Raw genomic sequence first — 12,893 nt, 5'->3', positions numbered from 1 at the left:
GGATTTTTCTACACATACATACTTATGCAATGAGAGATCACACAATTCTGATCTCTGTCGGTCCAACTACGCGTCATTATTAATCCTGACAATGGGTGGCTGGCCCATGTTCCATGTGAGCTGTGTACTCAATCATAGTGAGGGGGAGATTTAAGGCTGTGTGCCCACTATGCGTTTTTTAAGCGTTTCCGCAGCGGCAAAAACGCTGCAGAAACACTTAAAAAACGCATGGTAGAAGGCCTGCCATGTTCCCCAATGATAATCCATATGTGCTGTGCACATGCTGCAGAAATTTCCGCTGCGGATTATTATTGCGGAAAAAAACGCAGCACTACCAATTATTTTGCGGAAGTGCTGTGTTTTTGCCGCCATTGACTTGCATTAGAACGCATGGATTCCGCATCACTAGATAAGGACATGCGGAATGCATGCGTTCAATGTGCGGATGGTACCCAGGTGTGGAGGAGAGGAGACTCTCCTCTGGACCCGGGTACCATAGAAAACTGTAAAAAAAAAGAATAAAATAAAAAATAAATATGATACTTACCTTCTGATGGCCCGCGGTGGGCTCGTCCTCCCATGTCGGCAGATTGCGATGGACTGGAGGACCTGCACTGACGTCATAGTCATGTTACGGGTCACGCGACGCTGATGTCGGCAGGTCCTTCAGTGTACAGCTGCCGGCAGCCAGGATGGAGTGAAGCAAGACTGCGGGGGCCATTGGAAGGTAAGTATAGATTTTTTTTTTTTTTTTTAAACATTCTTTCGGTCACAGTATATAAATCCATGCCGTTTGCATGGATTTCTATAGCGTGACCAAGTTGACAAGCACTTTCCAAATGATGCTAAAAATCACTTGGAAAGCGCTTGTCAACCCGCATGAGGAAATGCATGTGAAGAACGCTTCACATCCGCATGTCCCTGGCAGGAAAACGCATGTACAATCCGCATGGACAATCCGCATGTACAATCCGCATGCGTTTTTTTTCTGCCAGGGAGATGCAGAAACGCTCAGGAAAAATCCGGAGCATTTCTGCATCGTGTGCACATAGCCTAAAGGTAATCTGTCACCACATTTGATCTATCTAAACTATTAATAAGGACGTACACGTTAGAGACTGCTGAAAAAAGTCCTACCTGTATATCTCATATCAGATGCTTTGTTGTTGATAAATCTTCTTTTACCACTTTATGTAAATGACCTCTTACAGGCTATGGGGAGGACGCTGCCTGGAAGATAACTGCCCCCAAAGCTTAGTGAACATGAAGGGGGAGTCACCAGTCTGATGTGTAATGGCCGCTCTCTGCTCTTATGTTCTCACTGCAGAGCTGTGTGTGATTATACCTGACACATCTGCAGGTTCCTCTCAGCTTTGCTTCCATCTCACAAGCAGACAGGGTTATAAAATTGTTGCATATTGCAATACTGCAGAGCCCAGGGAGCAGCAGAAAATGTGTTTGCCAGAAGACAAATTTAATTTCTCCTGTTCTGTGTTACTTGTCCCACACTGCTAACTCCCCCTTCATGTAAAAGAAGCTCTACAAGCAGAGTTATCTTCCAGACATTGTCCTCCCCATAGCCCGGAAGGTCATTTACAAAAAGTGATAAAATATGATTTCTCCACAACTAGGATTCTGATATGAGGTATACATGTAGGATTTTTCAGCATTCTATAGCCTGTATGCCCATATTAATAGTTTAGTTAGGTCAAATGTGGTGACAGATTCCTTTTAAAGGGAATCTCCAGCCAACTATTTATATTTTTAAATTACAATAGAAGTAATACACTCCTTACAAACACCCCAGCAATTACTAGCTGTATGGATGACATCAGTGAGGTCACTGTTGTGATTGGCAGCAGCTTTCACTAACGGACTGGAGCAGGAAGAACAGATACCAGCTGTGTGATTGGCAAGTTATTACTTTTGTTATTTTATAGCTTTTTCTGCAGTTTTTAAAAAGTGGTTTCAGTTGCTGTACAACCCTTTTACCAAAAGCATAAGCATTAGGCTATGTGCCCACGATGAAGAAATGCTCCGGATTTTTCCTGAGCGTTTCTGCATCTCCCTGGCAGAAAAAAAACGCATGCGGATTGTACATGCGGATTTTACATGCGTTTTCCTGCCAGGGACATGCGGATGTGAAGCGTTCTTCACATGCATTTCCTCATGCGGGTTGACAAGCGCTTTCCAAGCGATTTTAGCATCACTTGGAAAGTACTTGTCAACTTGGTCACACTATATAAATACATGCAACCGGCATAGATTTATATAGTGTGACCGAAAGAATGGTTAAAAATAAAAAAATGAATCTATACTTACCTTCTGATGGCCCCCGCAGTCTTGCTTCGCTCCGTCCTGGCTGCCGGCAGATCGCGGTACACTGCACTGAAGGACCTGCCGTCACATGACTATGACGTCAGCGCAGGTCCTTCAGTCCACCGCGATCTGCCGGCAAGGGAAGATGAGCGCAGCGGGGGCATCAGAAGGTAAATATAACATTTATTTTTTATTTTATTCTTTTTCTCACAGGTACGGTACCCGGGTCTGGAGGACAGTCTTCTGTCCTCTAGACCTGGGTACCATCCGCACATTGAAACGAGTGGAATACGCATGTACAGATGCATAATCCATGCGTTTCAATGCAAGTCAATGGCGGCAAAAACGCAGCGCTTCCGCAAAATAATTGGTAGTGCTGCGTTTTTTTCCGCAATGATAATCCGCAGCGGAAATTTCTGCAGCATGTGCACAGCACATGCGGATTATCATTGGGGAACATGGCAGGCCTTCTACCAGGCGTTTTTTAAGCATTTCTGCAGCGTTTTTGCCGCTGCAGAAACGCTTAAAAAACGCATTGTGGGCACACAGCCTTAAAGAGGAAATTAAAAATAACTGTCTAAAATAATAAAAGTAATAAAACTCAACTCCGGCTGATGGAAACATTCAGGTGAGGAGATCTGCTGTCTTCATATAGGCGCCGACGTCATGACGGGCGCTCTGGGGGCGGGACGGTCTGACGATCCCCGAGCATGCGCCGTTTATGCCTTCCGGTCAGCGGCCATTTTCTTCCGGTCACACACATCCACATGTGACTCTGTTTGGGGGATATTTAAAAAGATGCCGGCGTCCCCACCATCATGCCTCTTGATAAAGCGGAGTCGCGAAACGCGCGTCGAGGTTCGCAGGTTCCATCTCGGTCTGCTCCTGCCTTGTCCCCCGGCCCCCCTCTCCTTCCCCTCCCCCCTTCTTTGGAGCGTCCCTTGGCTACTCTACGGGTGAGTGTATTTGACATTAGGGACTACATCTACTCTGACCCCGTTTGGGGGATAATAAGGGATATGTTTCTATCTTAAGCACTGGTATCCTTGTGCATATATCTCTCCCATTTTGCCATCTGATATGTTTTAGCACACAGTTTTACGGGTCGCTCTTCCCTTTCCTTCCCCTCCCCTCTTCACATGATCCTGTTATTATGGTTAACTATGGATAACCGTGTTGCATTCTCATGGTCTTGTATTGTCTCCCCATTTGTATCTATTTTTTATAGATGTAATATGACGTATTTATATTTATACTTCTACTAATAAAGCTCTTTTCTATATGCTGCACACTCAGCTTTCTCTTGTGTTTCTCAGTTTTATCGTGAGTTAGCAATTTCTTATGTGACTATGGGGTGCGAGCTGTGAGTCTTCCGCACTCCATATTCGTGATTCGTATTATGTTGGCCGAAGTGTTTATCATTACTCACCTCTGTGTTTTCACAGTTTTTCATAGGCCAAAGATGGACTTTCGAGCACGGGACGATACCTGGCTTGCCCAACTCAATGATATATCGGGTGACGGTGCAGACCAAGCAGATGGGGACCTGGGGACACAGCAGGGACTACAGGACAGCATTGCAAAATTTAAATCACTCCTGAGGCGCAGGACACGCACATGGTGGAACAGGGCCTTCCTAGCCAAATATATTGAGAAGGCCCTAATTCCACGTGGTCTGCGGGTGCAGATCTTTCCCTCATTCCCTATTGAGGATGCGGTTTTTAAAGATAAATGGGAGGAACTAGCTAATACTTGCGCTTTTGGCTTCCTTAGCCTCTTGAAGGATCTGAATGACTCATCTCTTGACACAATGGAAAAGGAGATTGAGTCGATCCAAACGCAAATTAAAAAAGAACTGGACCCAACCAAATTGAGGCAACTGAATGATGAGATGGACCTGGAGTGCCAGAGATGGGCGAAAGATATCCACGCCAATAAACTGAAAAAACTTCAACGTGATATTCACGATAAACAATCAAAAAGTGTATATAGGTGGCGGATCCCCTTAGATAGATCACGAGTTAGGTCTCATAACGACCGTCTCTCGCGCTCCAGGTCCTCCTCACTTGCCTCGACAGCCTCTACTAGTGAACAGCCGTCTTCTGATAACCTCACCACCCGACGGGTTTCTGAGGCCCAGCAGATTTCGAGGATTAAGACGAGACCCTTCAATAGGAGGAAGCCTACCACCCCCTATCAGGTGAGTGGGTCCAAGGGAGGGCTCCGTGTTACTAATTTATCATCACATATTCTGACCCGGGCACAGATGGATGTCTTGAGTTTAGGTCTTTCTTTTTCACCTACCAATTCTTTTGATTATTTTATTGCCCTCAAGGACCTCCATCTGTTTGCCCGGAAATTAATATTACATAAATTACATTCTAGAGCACCTGGTGAGGGATGTTCCCTGACTGTGACAGAGAGGGAGGCCTTACGCAACCTTGAAGATCTTCTATTGGAGCAGGAGGAACCATCTAGTACAGGTACTCAATTGCAATCTCGGTATCCCAGATCAACGAAGTTCCCTCCTCTGTCCCTAAGTCCGGCAGTTGAGATCTTTGTTCGTTTGGTGGCTGAAGAGTTGAGGCACCTCCCTACACGGAGACGCCGGGATAACCTCACGTTCCACCAGCGTACTGCACTTCACCAACTACGATCCCTGCCGGACATAGTTATTAAACCGGCAGACAAGGGAGGGAACATCGTTCTATGGCCCTGCTCTCTGTATGAGAGGGAGGCTTTGCGCCAATTAAGAGATACCTATACCTATACCAAGCTGCCATACAATCCCACGGCCTCCTCTGCCACACTTCAGGGTATCCTTGGGCGGGCTTGCAACATGGGTATCATCGATCAACGTACAGTTGAGGCATTAACGGTCCGCTTTCCTAGGACGGCGACCTTTTACCTTTTGCCCAAAATTCACAAGGACGCCCTCAACCCATCGGGATGTCCGATCGTGTCAGGAATTGAGGGGCTTTGTGGCCCCATTTGTCAGTATATTGACTGCCATCTCCGACCTCTTGTAAGCACTCTTCCTTCCTATGTCAAAGACACGACGGACGTCCTTACACGGGTTGACGGCGCCCTTGTGACAGATGGTACCCTTATGGTCACGGCCGACGTCGAGAGTCTGTACACATGCATCAGTCATGATCTGGGCCTGTCTGCGGTGCGCCTCTTCCTGGGGGGCTCGAACTTGGACGGATCTTCCAGGGAATTTATCCTTGAGCTCCTCCATTTCGTCCTCACCCACAACTATTTTCTTTTCAATGACACGGTATATCTCCAGAGATGTGGCACGGCCATGGGTGCGGCCTGTGCTCCCTCGTATGCCAATCTCTTCCTGGGTGCGTGGGAGAGAGATATTTTTGGCGACGAGGGAGTGCAGGGCGCAGACCGGGTCGTGTCATGGATTCGATATATAGACGATATCCTGTTTTTCTGGCAGGGGACGGTGGAGGAGCTCGACGATTTTATGTTAAGACTCAATTCTAATACCCAGGCAATTAGGCTTACCTATGCCCATCATTCCACCCGGATTGACTTCCTGGATATCACCCTTGAGGTGGATCCGGATGGCCATATCCAGACTGATGTGTATAGGAAGCCTACTGCAGTCAATTCCCTGATACATGCCTCCTCGTCTCATGATCACTCTACCATCAGAGCCGTTCCAGTGGGACAGTTCCTCAGGATGAGGCGTATTTGCTCCACCAACTCCAGTTTTGAGAAACAGGCGACAGATCTTGCTGACCGCTTCAAACAACGTGGTTACAGCAATCGATGCATTGGCCGTGGCTATAAGAGAGCTCGCACTACGCCCAGGGACCATCTTATTTATCCCCCCCCGGTGCCTAGACATGTGACTCCTGAGAGGATCCGCTACATATCCACATTCAACCATGAGTGGGGATCGATGCGGCGGATCCTCTCTCAATACTGGAGTATTCTTCACACGGAGCCCTCCCTTCGTGACTGCTTAGGAGACTTTCCTCACATGACGCCACGACGATCGAGGACGCTAGGGGACGTTCTGGTTTCCAGCCACTACGTCCCCTCGCGCCCTAATTTCTTTGGATCCCGCGGCCCCACGGTGGGCTCTTTTCCTTGTGGCCATTGCATCGCATGCGACAATGTCCTACGTTGTACGTCGTTCCCCAACTCTGATGGCTCCCGCCAATTTGACATTCGTCATTATATATCATGTGGCACTACACATGTGGTTTACTTTGCCACATGTGAGTGCCAGTTAATCTATATAGGATTAACTAGCAGGGAGCTTAGAATCAGAGTTCGGGAGCACGTCCGGGACATTGTCGCTGCTCGCACCACCACGGACCCCCGGGAGCTGAAGACATTACCACGGCATTTCAAGGCCGTCCATAACTGTGACCCCCGCTCACTTAGAGTACGGGGGATCGATAAGGTATGCCTTGGCTCCCGGGGGGGTAACGCCAAACGCCTCCTTGCCCAGAAGGAGGCGAGATGGATCATCACCCTTAACACCTTGGCGCCGCGGGGTCTGAATGAAAATCTGGGCTTCTCACCCTTTCTATGACACATTTTTGTGCTTTTTAGTCCTGCGCCTCCCCCCTTTTTTGAATGACAGCCACCATGGCTCACCTTTTTAGTGCCATGGAGGAGTCATTTCTGTCAACATGCGTTTATGACTATCCCCTTTGGGATGTTATGTAGCTTATGCTCCTTGTTTGCATGCTCTCCTGTGGCCCCTCCTGTTCTGATCATCTTATGGCAGTGAGCTTTTTTGTCCTAGTTTATTTTATTAGTTTTGAGTTATCATTTTTGCTCTCTAATTTTTTTTGCATATTTTATTGTTATTATTTTTTATCTACTTTTCTGTGTGTCTGTTCATTCGTTATTCTTTACTTTTTTCTTTATGTGTATTTATAGCACTTCCCTTTCTGGACCCTTTCTGGACCCTGTACCTATTGTCACGCTGGCTCCTTGTGTTAAACCCCCCTCCCTCCCCCCCCACAGCTGATTCGACCGGAGACAAGAAAATGGATTCACCACTGACATCTCTGGATACTGCCTTGAGATTGCCGTCATATTATGGACACAGCTACCTCTCACTCTTTATATTTGCAATTTCTGCTTTGATGTATTTTTATTTACGTTGCTGTTTGTACCTATATATGTGGAATGCGACATTTACGCATTTTATTCAGGGGGATTTTATACATTTGTATATATGTGTATTATGGTATTTTCATTTGGTCTCCCATTGTGGCAGTGCGCATGCCCAGGGCTACTCGCACTCCCTGCCTACCCAGGCGCCTGTCTCCGTGATGTCGGAGCTACCCCGGACTCTGCTTCTTTGCATTTCCGGGTTGGCGCCGACGTCATGACGGGCGCTCTGGGGGCGGGACGGTCTGACGATCCCCGAGCATGCGCCGTTTATGCCTTCCGGTCAGCGGCCATTTTCTTCCGGTCACACACATCCACATGTGACTCTGTTTGGGGGATATTTAAAAAGATGCCGGCGCCCTCACCATCATGCCTCTTGATAAAGCGGAGTCGCGAAACGCGCGTCGAGGTTCGCAGGTTCCATCTCGGTCTGCTCCTGCCTTGTCCCCCGGCCCCCCTCTCCTTCCCCTCCCCCCTTCTTTGGAGCGTCCCTTGGCTACTCTACGGGTGAGTGTATTTGACATTAGGGACTACATCTACTCTGACCCCGTTTGGGGGATAATAAGGGATATGTTTCTATCTTAAGCACTGGTATCCTTGTGCATATACCTCTCCCATTTTGCCATCTGATATGTTTTAGCACACAGTTTTACGGGTCGCTCTTCCCTTTCCTTCCCCTCCCCTCTTCACATGATCCTGTTATTATGGTTAACTATGGATAACCGTGTTGCATTCTCATGGTCTTGTATTGTCTCCCCATTTGTATCTATTTTTTATAGATGTAATATGACGTATTTATATTTATACGTCTACTAATAAAGCTCTTTTCTATATGCTGCACACTCAGCTTTCTCTTGTGTTTCTCTGTCTTCATATAGGGTAAGGGCATATTCTCAAGCTGAAGGTTCTTGTAACATGAACTACATTTATTTGCATGCATTACCATGCAGATTTTAACATGCATAAATTTGTAAGTAATATGTATGAAATCCATAACCTGCCTAATATGGCATGTTGCAGAACAGAATTCTCATTGTATGTTCTACACTGTTTTTGTAGCTGTAGAAATGGGAATTGGATTTTCTAAAGCCTGAATCAATTGCTTTGTACTATATTATAATTGAAAATTTCAGTGAAGGATCCACACGAAAAACGAATCAGAATAAGAAGGAAACAAACAATGCCATAATGTTTATAGAATTGAATAAGAATCACTAGCTGAAATTGCTTTGACATTTTAAATCATTTCATAATTGGATCTGTATACAAGAGAGAAAACTATGTTAGTTTTTACCTAGGACTGCACTATAAACATCTGTGCTTTTATCTGCATGCATATATATCTATACAGCTAAATAAAATGCTGACAACTATGGCAGCACCTTATCTCCCATAAAACAAAAGGATCTGGCCTTTTAAAATCAGTGTAGATCGTTGGCTAGTTGTGTCAACACACATGAAATTGGTCATTCATCCAACAGCTTCTTGGCTGACCAATCCCAGTGAGATTGGATGAAACTTTATTAAACATGCCAATGTGTGTGCCGTCCTTTACCCTAATGATTTTAACACCCAGCTTGAGCTGTCACCTGAAGGTAAAAATCGCATGAATGCAGTGTTAGTTTAGCAATATTTGTGTTGAAGGTGTTGTCGCAACATGAGCTTCTCTTTTCAAAGCTTCCCAGCAGCAACAAATGAACAGGAAATTGTCAGCCATACTTCACATGTAATGGCTCAGTCTGCTAGAGTTCAACACGGTCGGTATTAGAGAGAGAAACTTCCCTATGTAGTACATGTCACAATAGGGCAAATAGATAGGGATCGGCAATAATAATTTGGTGTACAGCATTTTAATTGAGGCTAATATACAAAACAACCCTGTGATTTGAAGGATAAAAACAGGCAAGGTTAAAAAACACTTCACTCACATTTGAGATTATTACATCCATTTTCTAGCCATCATCATTAAATTATACAGTGGCATGTAATAGTTTGGGCACCGGTGATCATATGAAATTTCCGGCGCCATCATACCTTAGGGTAGATCGCGCCGTCATCCTGGGAGCCATCCTGGGAGCCAATCACAGCACTTCTCACTGTTTCAGGCAATCAGATTGCCTGAAACACTGATGTGTAGCCTAGGATCGGTGCTCTGAAAGCACCAACCCTAGGCTGTTGCTGGCAACGCCAGACCTGGCCCCAGCACGCTCTGATTGATGTCATCGTCGTTCGCATCAATCGCACCAATTAGAGTGCGTGACCGAGCGGTGACCAGCCTGTGACCTGGCTTGTCACCGCCCTATCACTCCCCTGTGACCGCCCCACATCTCCTCACAGTTGGTGAGAATTTGTACAGGGCGGTTACACTTCTGATCGCTGGTGTGCTGGGCCTTGTGGTGCTACAGACACCTCTGTGACACAAGACCTTTCTCCTACCTGCTCCGGTCTGATCCTGATCTGGCCTGCTGCTGCTGAAGGAAGAACAGAGAAGACTTTGGTAAGTCCATCTCTGATCTTCTCCAAACCCCCCTCTTTTTACCCCTCTGCCCACCACGCCTTTCTGCCACCGAGCGCTGATTAGTACTTGATCGCTCGTTTTTTGGCAGTTTCTTTTTTTTTCATGCGTCCTGCAGCGGCCAAGCGCTGATCAGTGACTACATCACTGATCAACGACCGTGCTCGCTATTTTCCAGGACTTTATTTGTCCCTGTCCATTTTTTTCATCCCCCTCCCCCCACTTTGCACCACCTCCATCCGTGCATCCAACGTTGATCGGTGACACAAATAACCGATCAGCACTCATACTTGCTATTTTACAATTTTTTTTCCACTGCGGTAGCGATGTCCGATGGTGCGCCGTGCTGGGCCTTGCAGTGCCACACAAGCCTGTGACACCACAATCGCTGCTGCAGAAGAATGAAGACATCAGACAGAAGACAACTTTAAGTAGGATTTTTTGATCCCTCCTCATCCACCCTTCCCATCCCATCCCCCTTTCTGACACCAAGTGCTGATCAGTACTTGATCGCTCGACTTATATCAGTTTTTTTTTTCGTTGTGCTTCCTGCAGCAGCCGAGCGCTGATCAGTGACCGTAGATCACTGATCTGCACTCGTGCTCGCTGTTTTACACTCAACCCCCTTCCTTTGCACCACATCCCGCAGCCGACGAGCGTTGATCGGTGACGTAGTTCACTGATCCGCACTCGTGCTCGCACCACCTATGGTTGTTCCACATATCAGGAATCCGTTCCAAAAAGGGGGCACTTCTTGGGTATTTCCACTGTTTAGGCACATCAGGGGCTCTGAAAATCTGACATGACGCCCACAGCCCATTCCATCAAAGTCTGCATTCCAAAGCGTCACTCCCTCCAGTCCAAGCCCTGACATGCACCCAAACAGTAGTTTTCTCCAACATATGGGGTATCAGCGTACTTAGGGAGAAATTGCACAACAATTTTTGGGGTTCAATTTCTCCTGTTACCCTCGTGAATATAAAAAAATTGCGGCTAAAAGATCGCTTTTGTGGAAAAAAAAAGATTTTTTTTTCACGGATCTACGTTATAAACTTTTGTGAGACACTTGGGGGTTCAAAGTGCTCACCACACATCTAAATAAGTTCCTTAAGGGGTTTAGTTTCCAAAATGGGGTCACTTGTGGGGGGTTAACACTGTTTAGGCACATCAGGGGCTCTCCAAACGTGATAGGGCGTCCGCTGTCAATTCCAGCGAGTTTTGTGTTGAAAACGGCAAACCGTGCTCCTTTCCTTCTGAGCCCTGCCGTGCGCCCAAACAATAGCTTTCCCCCACAAATGGGGTATCGGCGTACTCAGGAGAAACTGCACAACAACTTTTGAGGACCAGTTTCTCCCGTTACCTTTGTAAAAATAAAAAAATTGGGATCCAGAGTAAAATTTTTGTCAAAACACACCAAGATTACTTACCGGTAGCCGGTTTTTCCAGAACCCATGACAGCACACCTTGAGAGAGGGATCTGCCCCATCAAGGACAGGAAGCCGTCTGAAATGAAAGGGCGGCACCTCTCCCTCGCTTCAGTTGATTACAGAGCATTGAGAGGACCTCCAGACAAATGTTAGGCACATAATCATCACCTACATCACACACAAAGCACCCAATTAGTGTATACCAAAGGCATGAGAAAATACAGGTGCTGTCATGGGTTCTGGAAAAACCGGCTACCGGTAAGTAACCTTTGTGTTTTCTCTTCACCCATGATAGCACACCTTGAGAGAATTTTGGAGAATGAAAGCACCCTAGGGAGGGATCACCGCCTGAAGTACCCTTCTCCCAAAGGTGAGGTCAGCAGGGGAGGACAGGGCCAATGTATAGTGCCTATAAAAGATGTAAGATGCAGACCAAGTAGCGGTTTTACATATCTGGTCGGTGGAGACCTCTGCTCTCTATGCCCAGGAGGTTGCCACGGCCTTGGAGTGGGCTTTGATACCGACTGGGGCTGGAACTCCCGCAGATATGTAGGTTAAACTGATGGCTTCCCTAAGCCACCTGGCAATAGTACCTTTTGACAGCCCGTGACCTTTCCTATTCCCCTGGTAGGGTAAAAACAGGGAATGATCCTTTCTCCATTGCTTAGTCACGTCTATGTACTATAATAAGGACCTTCTAACATCTAAATTAAGAAACTTAGATTCTCCCGGGTTTTTAGGATTACTGCAAAAAGAGGGCAACACAATCTCTTGGTTACAGTGAAATCTGGACACAACTTTAGGGAGGTACGCCGGGTCTGGGCGTAGGACAATCCTGTCATCATAAATCTGGGTGTAAGGAGGATTAAATCGAAAGAGCCTGCAGGTTGCTCACCCGAAGGGCCGATGCCAAAGTCACCAAAAGAATCGTTTTAAGGGTGAGTAATTTCGGAGAGATAACCTTCAGGGGTTCAAACGGTTCGTCAGAGAGATCGTTCAGGACTAAATTTAGGTCCCAGGGAGGAATTCTAGGGGTTCGGACTGGTCTGGCTCTAGCACAGGATCTAATAAACATAGAAACCCATCTGTTTCCGGCTAAGTTACAATTATATAGTGCTCCTAATGCCATTACCTGAACCTTAAGTGTTCCCGTAGCTAACCCCAAATCGCATCCTCTCTGTAGGAACTCCAGGATCTCCTTAACAGGAGGTTTATCTGACAAAGGGGTTTTAAGAAAATCCAGGAACTTTCCCCAAATTTTACTATAAATCTTTGTTGTTATGGGCTTTCTACTACGTAAGAGTGGAAACTATGGCCGGGGAAAACCCTTTACTACTCAATAACAACCTCTCAAATTCCATGCCGCAAAGTGTAATCCCCCAGTATGCGTGTAGAAAACTGGCCCCTGACTGAGAAGGTCCGGCCTGTCCGGAAGGATCCAGGGGTCTGATATCGACATTAACTGGAGCAGGAAAAACCAA

General features: G+C 46.5%; 1 protein-coding gene across 3 annotated transcripts in view; it reads right to left on the bottom strand.

Moving 5' to 3' along the window:
• Positions 1–12,893, bottom strand: part of HSD17B7 (hydroxysteroid 17-beta dehydrogenase 7) — a 116,037-nt gene that overhangs the window by 86,247 nt on the left and 16,897 nt on the right. The gene's annotated exons all lie outside the window — the stretch shown is intronic.

This window comes from Phyllobates terribilis, unplaced genomic scaffold (genome assembly GCF_046119375.1).
Source record: "Phyllobates terribilis strain yellow unplaced genomic scaffold, ASM4611937v1 Scaffold_8__6_contigs__length_399053987, whole genome shotgun sequence".
NCBI classification, from domain to species: domain Eukaryota; kingdom Metazoa; phylum Chordata; class Amphibia; order Anura; family Dendrobatidae; genus Phyllobates; species Phyllobates terribilis.
The sequence above is the reverse complement of the archived record's forward strand: the minus strand, read 5'-3'. Positions and strand labels throughout refer to the sequence as shown.